The 9142-nt window shown below is 41.9% G+C and overlaps 1 long non-coding RNA gene across 1 annotated transcript; it reads left to right on the forward strand.

The window, feature by feature from the left end:
* Positions 1-459: 459 nt before the first annotated feature.
* Positions 460-6981, forward strand: LOC146523845 (uncharacterized). The gene is made up of 2 exons (XR_014877234.1): positions 460-1101; positions 6903-6981. It is a non-coding gene; the product is annotated as an uncharacterized LOC146523845 (long non-coding RNA).
* Positions 6982-9142: the final 2161 nt, after the last annotated feature.

A 9142-nucleotide genomic window follows, 5' to 3' on the forward strand; every position in this document is an offset into this window, starting at 1 on the left:
GTTTGTTTGTTTCTACATGAGCTTTGATCATTCTCTGTAAGATTAAGCTCAGCTATTGAACGGCGTATATTTTAAAGTAAAGGCTTTAAAACCAAGTTAGTACAAACGTCACTTATGTCACATAACTTTGCCGACATATGGCCAACAGTAATGTTTTAATGTTCTTCGTTATTAAACATTTGCACATAGATAAGTGACATAATATTCAGTACTTACTTAAAGTTTACTCTTTGGGCACCCCTCATCCGCCGTTTTTTTCGGCAAAATTATCCACACCCACCGCCGCGCTATGCATTCTGGGATATGTTGGGCCACGAAGTCTACACCGCCACAGCCTTAAAATTCAGGGAAATGAAGGACGCATTTGAGGGCCGCATTTCGAGCAGCCTTCTTATTGGGACAGCCTTCGTTGCGTCACGGTGACGTAATCGGCCTTAAAATGTAAAATACCAGTTTCAGAGAAGCGCTGCTGTGTTGGTTTGACTTTTTTTTACTTTCTGATTGTGTTTCTCCTTTCTTTGTAAACTTCTCCTTCGTTGCCTGTAAGTCACTATCCTCATTTTCCTTGAAAGACAAAAAGAAAAGAAAAAAAGAAAGAAGCCCTGAAACTAAATTGTGATCAGAATATAAAATGTGTTTGTGTAAGAGAGAAAGTGGTAGAGAGAGGTAGGAACACAGCATCAGCAGACGTGGAGGTGACTCTACTGTCGACTTCAATCACAGCAACGAGCCGAGCTGTTAGCCGGATTCATATGCTACACTGACTAAACCATTACTACCACCATTAATCACAGCCTCATGTCCACTTACATCACTGGGCTCAGCTCGATGTTCTGCAGAGGAAGAGGGATACACAACCTTTGAAAGTAAGAGTCTGGCTTTGACTTTACAAGGAGAAATGATTTTGCAGCTTAGCTAGAAGCAGAAGGACAAAAGGAATGAAATTTAGTTGGATATTCAGAATCAGAAACAGAATACTTTATTAATCCCGAAGGAAATTAGGGTTACAGCAGGCAGCACGCTAATGGCGCATGCACACTTACAAAGGAACCTTCTGACCAACTTTACGCAAACATCACATTGGGGAGACATGTCAGAAAGGTAGGCTGATGGGGATCACGTGACCCGTCGGCAGGAATGCCAGCATAGTTTTTAGCTCTGCACACATTGTCACTGTTTATCACTATCCTGTCATATAAAGTAGTTATCTCGACGCCGATCCCACTATGGACATCTCTTCAACCAGAGACTCACGGAAAAGGGAGGTTGCCCAGTCTCCCTTAAAGAAGAAGTTTAAAGATTCCTCCGTCACTAAGGAAGACCTCGACGAGGCGATTGCTAACGGTGTAAAGCTAGCACTTCAGGAACAACAAAAGTCCCTCGACTCAGTCGTTGCCTCGGCAGTCAGGGAGGCTATGGACTCTATCCTGATTCCTGCTCTGCGCGACCTACGCACAGACCTTCAAAAGACCAATGAAGTTGTAAATAATGTTAGCGGGGAAATCGAGAGGGTAGCTGTAATGGCTAAACGCACTCAAGACCGAGTGGACTCAGTGCAAGCCGCCGCGCGTGAGGACAGACGATCGGTTATCGATCTGAAGAAACAACTCGACCTACTCACAACAAAGCTTACAGATCTGGAGGACAGGGGTCGCAGGAATAACATCAGGCTTGTTGGCTTACCTGAAATGCTGGAGGGCTCCGATACCGTTGGCTACATTAAGGCTAATCTCCCCAAGTGGATTCCGTCGTTGGAGGGGCGCGACATCGACATCGAACGAGCGCATCGGGTGTACGACGGCCGCGATACTAATACCAAGAAGCCTCGTACCCTAATCTTCAGATTATTACGGTGGCAGGACAGATCGGCAATTCTCAAAGGGGCACGCAAAGCATATCCAGTGAAGCATGCCACCAACACCACTCTTCTTTTCTTCCCTGACTTCAGTCCGACTACAACAGCAAAGAGGAAGAGTTTCTCTCCTGTCATGAAGAAGGCTACGGCTATGGGCCTGGAACCATTCCTCATTTACCCCGCCGTGATGAAGATAGAGCAGGGTGGTAAGAAGATGGCATTCGAATCCCCTCAACTGGCAGAAGATTTCATTAACTCCCTGCCGCGAAAGCTGAATCCTGCAACGCCGCAGTGTGTTGATGGAGCCCCCGCTTTTCCTCCCGATCTAAACGGCGCGGCCAACAACGCTGATAATCAGCATGCAGGAGAAGGCAACTTAGTGGACATGAATGACTGAACGCGTTAGTTGACCTGTTTTAGTTGCAGCAGGCCTTAACTAGGTTGACGGCAGGATCACTTTCATGGGTTAAGGTTGGTTATATTTAATTTAGCGACTTGCTTCGCCCCTACCGGGGGTACTTTTTATTTATTTATTTTTGTATTTTGTTTATTTTTTTAATTATTTATTTATTTTACCTTTCTTTGAGCTTATCATGGTCAAACATTTACTGGCTGTTGTTACTGTACGTATGTAAGATACGTTTGTGTTATTTTATTTTATTTTTTATGCAAATTTTTGTATTTATATTTTATATTCATATTTTTTATTTATTTATTTATTTACTTTTTCTCGCTTTATAAGATAGTTTCACTCAGTCGGGAAGGTGTAGGATATACTTATCCACTTAATTTTCGTTGACTATGTGTGCACGTCTGACCCTCAAGTTTTTTGTGTTGGAGTGGAAGGACCGGTCATGAATCAATCAGAAGTTTGTGTTTTAGCAGACCTATGGAGGGAGCTCTGTGCGGTCTGCACCAGTTTTTGTATATAGTTTTTTCCTCCCCTGTCCCCTCCCTTGCAGACATATCTCTATGTAAAGTTAAAATTCCAGTAGCACTAGTGAAACATTGCAGTACTTGGCAGGGGTATGGTGGCCTTATATTTTACTACACATTAACGTTCCTCTCTTGCTATCTTCACATTGGGACCATTCTTGGACACTTGCCGTACCGATGCTACCATTGATTATTCTGTCACTTAACGTTAATGGTCTTTACTCCGCTATTAAGCGGACACGTGTCCTTGAGTACCTATACCGTAAAAAGGCTGACATTGCTTTAATCCAAGAAACACATCTGAAACAAGGTGACGTGGCACGTTTTCAAAACAAACACTACAAACTCATAGCTTCGTCCTCTGCCCCAAACAAAACCAAGGGTGTCTGTATCTTGCTGAAGAGAAAATTCGACCTTACTACCAGGTTTAGCTCGAGTGATGAAAACGGCCGGCTGGCACTTGTAACTGGCAGTATCTTAAACCATAAACTGGTATTCGTATCTGTATACTGTCCAAATGAGCCGGACAGGGACTTTTTTACTTATATTGCCAATACACTATTAGAATACAATGATTATTCCATAGTGTTGGGTGGAGACTTCAATGCTGTCGTCAACCCTGTTTTAGATAAATCTCGTCCAGATGCAGTAGTTAATCTCTCATCTTCTCTGTTGAATACACTTATAAAAGATCTTAATCTCATCGACCTTTGGCGGATGCAGAATTTCGACATTAGGGATTATACATTCTTTTCTAATAGACATAAGACGTTCTCTAGGATAGATTACATTTTTGTTAGTCCTTCCTTAGTTTCAGGTGATGCATCTATTTCTATTCAGCCAATCTTGATATCGGATCATTCAGCTTTGTTATGCTCTGTCGATCTGCCCAATTCAAAGAATAGGGCCCCCAGGTGGCGCTTTAATACGTCCCTATTAACTAACTCTACCTTTCTCAGCCTGCTTAAGCTCCAGCTGAAGGATTTTTTAGATATCAATGCTAATGAGGATATCGACCCACAAGTCTTATGGGAGACTACAAAATGTTTCATTCGTGGCTTTTCCATCTCATTCTCCTCCATGCTGGCAAAAGCAAAACTTGCTCAGGTGTCCAAGTTAGAAAATCAGATGGAATCTTTACAGAATCTGCAAAAGCTTAGCCGGTCGGACGATCAGTCTACACTCCTAGCTTCACTAAAAGAAGAATATGATGCAATAACCTTGTCCAAGGCAGAGTTCATCTTGCATAGAACTAGACAGAAATACTATTTTGAATCAGAGCGTCCTAGTCGTTTGCTGGCACTTATGCTTAAAGAATGTGAAACAAGGGCACATATTCCAGCTATAACAGCTGCAAACGGTAAAATTACAACAAATCCTCAGTCCATTAACAGCACTTTCTCGTCATTTTTTGTAAATCTGTATAAATCAGATATCAATTTTGAGGATACTTCCTGTAATAGCTTTCTCGAAAATCTGGATCTACCTCATATTCCACAAGCAGATCAGGATGAGCTAGAGGCCCCGTTAACTCTAGATGAGCTGCATAGAGCGCTGAAAGACCTTAACAAAGGTAAATCACCTGGACTGGATGGCCTTCCGCCAGAACTATTTCTAGAACTTTGGGATACGATAGGCTCACTCATGCTTGGCTCATTTAATTGTGCAATCCGGAACGGGTCTTTCCATAGAGACCAGAAAACAGCACTTATTACCCTTCTCTTAAAAAAGGGAAAGGACCCTCTTGAGTGCTCTAGTTTCAGACCAATATCTCTGCTCACAACTGATCTCAAGGTATTTGCAAAAGCTCTCGCATTGCGCTTGGAAAGAGTTATCCATGTTTTAGTCAATGCAGACCAGACAGGATTTATCCGAGGGCGGCTTGCATCTGATAACATAAGACGGCTGTTGCACATCATAGATGCCGCTAACAGCTATCAAAATCCATGTGCAGTATTTTCACTTGATGCAGAAAAAGCCTTTGATAGGCTAGAGTGGGATTATATGTGGATGGTATTAAAACACTTTGGGTTTAAGCAGAAATTTGTTGCTATGATTAAAACACTATATCACTCACCTCTTGCTAGTGTCTTAACAGGGGACCTGGTCTCTCCCCCTTTCACGCTGCAGCGTGGAACGAGGCAGGGTTGCCCTCTCTCTCCTCTCCTGTTCTGTCTCTCTCTAGAGCCCTTAGCACAAGCCATTAGACAGTCCACAATTTCTCCCATAAGAATTGGTGGTCAGAATCATATCATATCTCTGTATGCTGATGATATTATTCTGTTTTTAGACAACTATCAGACATCCATCCATCCATTAATTAAAAACTTTGACCATTTCAGCTCTCTATCTGGCTACAAAATAAACTGGTCGAAATCTGCCTTGATGCCTTTGAACATTAAAGCTACGAACATTTCCTTACCCAGTTGTGTTCAGATCAAAAGCTCTTTTACTTATCTGGGCATTTCAATTCATAATAGTATCCCAAAGATAATCAAGGACAATTTTACTACTATGCTAAATAAGATTAAATCCGACTTTCAAAGATGGGACAATTTAAAAACTTCGCTTCAGGGTAGAATCAGCACAGTAAAGATGAACATACTGCCACGGCTTAATTTCCTATTTTTTATGTTGCCACTCTCTCCTCCTCTAACTTATATTAAAGACATACACTCTGCGGTATCTAAATTTATTTGGAATGGCAAAAAGCCTAGGATACGTTTGTCAACATTGCAGCGGCCCAAATTGTTTGGTGGCCTGGCAGTACCAAACTTCGAGTTTTATTACTGGTCATTCCAAATCAGGGCGCTTAGTACGTGGGTCAACCCAGAGGCTACTACTGCGTGGAAAATGATTGAATCCGCCAAGGCAGCACCGCATAGACTAAAAGATCTTCTGTTTGCTAATGTTCCTACCAATACGCTCTACAACGACAACAAATTTGGACCTATTATTGCCAACTCTATACAAGTATGGAGGAAAATAGAAAGACGGCTAGGTGCTCCAGTTAAATTTTGTAAAAGCTCACCACTCTGGCATAATTTAAAGTTACTATGTGGCAGCCGACCATTTGTTCAACCCTCTTGGTTCTCACTCGGGATAAACCTTTTTGATGATCTATTCAACGCCCAAGGCCTTCGCTCATTTCAGGACTTAAGGACACGTTTCTCTCTTCCTGCATCTTCTTACCTTGTGTATCTGCAGCTCAGATCAGCTTTAAAAGCATATGGTGTCCCCTGGGACTCTCCTCTTCCCTCTCATCCCATGTTGGACTGGATCTTGCCTAACTCTGGCAGACTCTCTGTTTCCAAAATCTATAACAGATTAGCCGAACATGGTATAAAGTCCCTGCCCATTGAATCTATTTGGATCAGGGAACTGGGAGAACTACAGGTTAATATAGACTGGGATACAGTGTGGTCTAATCTGAGTTTGACTTCTAAGAACCTGGCGCATCAATTAATTCATTTCAAAACCATACACAGAACATACATTACACCCTATAGGAGGTTTCGGATGAAACTACAGGCTACGTATCACTGTCACATCTGCAATGATTCCTCACCTGGCACGTTTTTGCACATGTTTTGGGACTGTCCTGTTGTATCCCATTTTTGGGTCTTTGTGAACTCTGTGTTATCTGAGGTGCTGGACGTTTTTTATGTTCCCAATCCTGGTCTTTGTCTCCTTAATGATACCTCTGAAATCTCCTTGAAACAACTACAATGCAAAATGTTATTCGCTGGCTTCACATCCGCAAAGAAGACTATTACGAAGCAATGGTTCAGTCCTGACATTTGTATGGAATCATTCTGGAGACGATGTCTTATCCGTGTTATTGGTTTTGAACATACCACAGCAAAATTAAATCAAGCTCGACCCACGACTGTTGAAGCTTGGGAAATCTTCTCATCCAGTGTTATCGCCTGGAAGAGGCAATAATTGGTTTTAACTTTGTGTTTTTGTGTTTTTTCTTTGCTGTCCCTATGCCTTGTGACTAATGTTTGCTCTGCTACTGCAGTTTACAGTTGTGCTGTATATGTCTGTACCCCCCCCCCCCCCAAACCCCGTTTTGAATCAATAAAATGTTGATCACAAAAAAAGAAAGGTAGGCTGATAGGGAAAAAAACAACGAAAATACATAACATGAGGTAAGAGGAGGAGAAAAAAAAAAACTCCACTCAGACTGAGCTCCTACTGGGAGAACAGTTTGATAACAGAAAAAACACCTCAGCACAAAAAGCACATGACTATCAATACACCAAGAAAGCCATGCTTACAAATGCAAGAATATCACTGCAATAAATACAAAATATCAACGACAATGGAAAAGAAAAGTACAAGCTAGCCATGTTTGTCAATTAAAAGACGGTTAAAGTGGGCAGTATTTTTATAAACATCTGCGTCCTTTTTATTAGAACTATTACAAATAAAACAAAGGAGCATGACAGTCGACAGGCCATAGTGACCATTCTTTTTCACATGAACTCGCTTTGAAATAAAAAGTCATTAAAACGGGCACAAACACAAGAGCTAAAGCTTCCAGATAGAGCAAGAAAAATTAATCCTACTTAAGATCTTTATCGTCTTCAGGGATGGAGGGATGAAACGATGACAGTTATGGGAAATGGGATCTTAATTTGGAGAAACACTGAGCACTCATGGTGATACTAGTGCGACCACGGAGGCTGCTAATCATCCTCACCGTGGTGTCATTTGGTCACAGCAATTAAACTAAGGTGGCACCGTTAAAATAACAATTTATCAATGATTAAAGATGCTTCACGGAGCAGCAAGCACATGTATTTGCCAGTTTATATTTTAGTTTGGATCCAACCACACAGAGAGCTGGCTCTGTCAGGGACAGATAACAGATTCACGGTTGGTATTTGCTCTCAGATGAAGAGGATTTCTTCTGGATGAAGCCTCATGCTCGTACACACACACCTCGGATCCCCAGAGGTTGTACGAGCTTGCTGTGAAATGCACATAATATGGCTGTTTGTGTATAACCAGGAGGAGAGCTAGCAAACAGAGCAATGTTCTCAGTATGATGCTGGGGAGAAGCCTCGCATTATACCTCCTGTTTTGCCTGCAGCACCAGGGACATATAGGAAGCTTGACTTGCGGCCAGAGGCATTGCTGTGCTATAGCTACAGTAAACCTGTTACTGTTACTAAAAGTTTAAAGACGTTTCTGTGCATCACAAATATGCACTGCTTTGGATTAAACAATGGATTGTTATTTTAGGAGCTAAACTGAAATCATACTAAAGATTAGACAGGCATGCTTTTTGGGAGGCAGAGGACAAGAAATACAGAACAAATTCCTTTAACATATAAGTTTTAGTCTGTAGAGCCTTCAGTTTTCAGGCCTCTCTTCTGTGGAACCATCTTCCAGTTTGGATTCAGGAGACAGACACCATCTCTGCTTGTAAGATTAGCTTATATAGTTAAGACTGGATTAGGTGACCCTGAATCCTCCCTTAGTTATACTGCAATAGGTGTAGGCTGCTGGGGGATTCCCATCATTAGTTATTATTAATCTCTGGCTCTCTTCCACAGTGTGTCTTTGTCCCATTTTTCTTGCTTTTAAAGGTAAATAAAATAAAAAAGACATACTGTCTGTAAAACAACAATCTGCAAAGTAAGCAGTGAATGAAAGGAGGAAATTCTCTACAGTGAAAACGTGTGTTTAGTCTGATGTTGTACCCGTGTGAAACCCGCCTAACGAGCGCGCTTCATACCACTGATTTCCTCTGCCCTCATTTTAAGGGTCTCTTCTGTTTTTGGTTGCTCTGCAGAATTCTGTGTTTGTGGCAGGCGAAGCTGCCGTGTTGGGTCTGTGCACTCCGTGACTCACACTGAGTCACAGTAAGACGCTGCAGCTGAAAGTGGCGTATCCCCCGGGGAGCACCGGCCTGTCAGACTACTGCATCTCATGTCAGAAAACACACATTTCATCGTCTAAAACTTTCATCCTCATCTTCCAAAGTTTTATGGTTTACCTTTATCATTAAAATGATTACCGTTTAACACCAATAGTTATTCAAGTAATTAAAGTTTGATTCAAAAATAGCGCAAAGATCAGTGCATGCTATGAACAACTAGATTTAACTGCTTAGGATGTCACAGCTCTTACAGGTGGAAACTCTTGTACTTAGCAGAGGATGCCTGAGCTGTAGCCGGAGCTCAGCGTGTGGAGCCACTGCACCACACGCTGGTAAAGGACGACTCAGCGTACAAGTTAAACATCCTGAGTGGATGTATCTGTCTTTGATACAGACCATATCAGCATCAGTTTCACTGCTGAAGGTTAATTTTTCAAGTATTGCCCGTCCACTGGCTG

Source organism: Neolamprologus multifasciatus, chromosome 2, assembly GCF_963576455.1.
Source record: "Neolamprologus multifasciatus chromosome 2, fNeoMul1.2, whole genome shotgun sequence".
In the NCBI taxonomy this organism is placed as follows: domain Eukaryota; kingdom Metazoa; phylum Chordata; class Actinopteri; order Cichliformes; family Cichlidae; genus Neolamprologus; species Neolamprologus multifasciatus.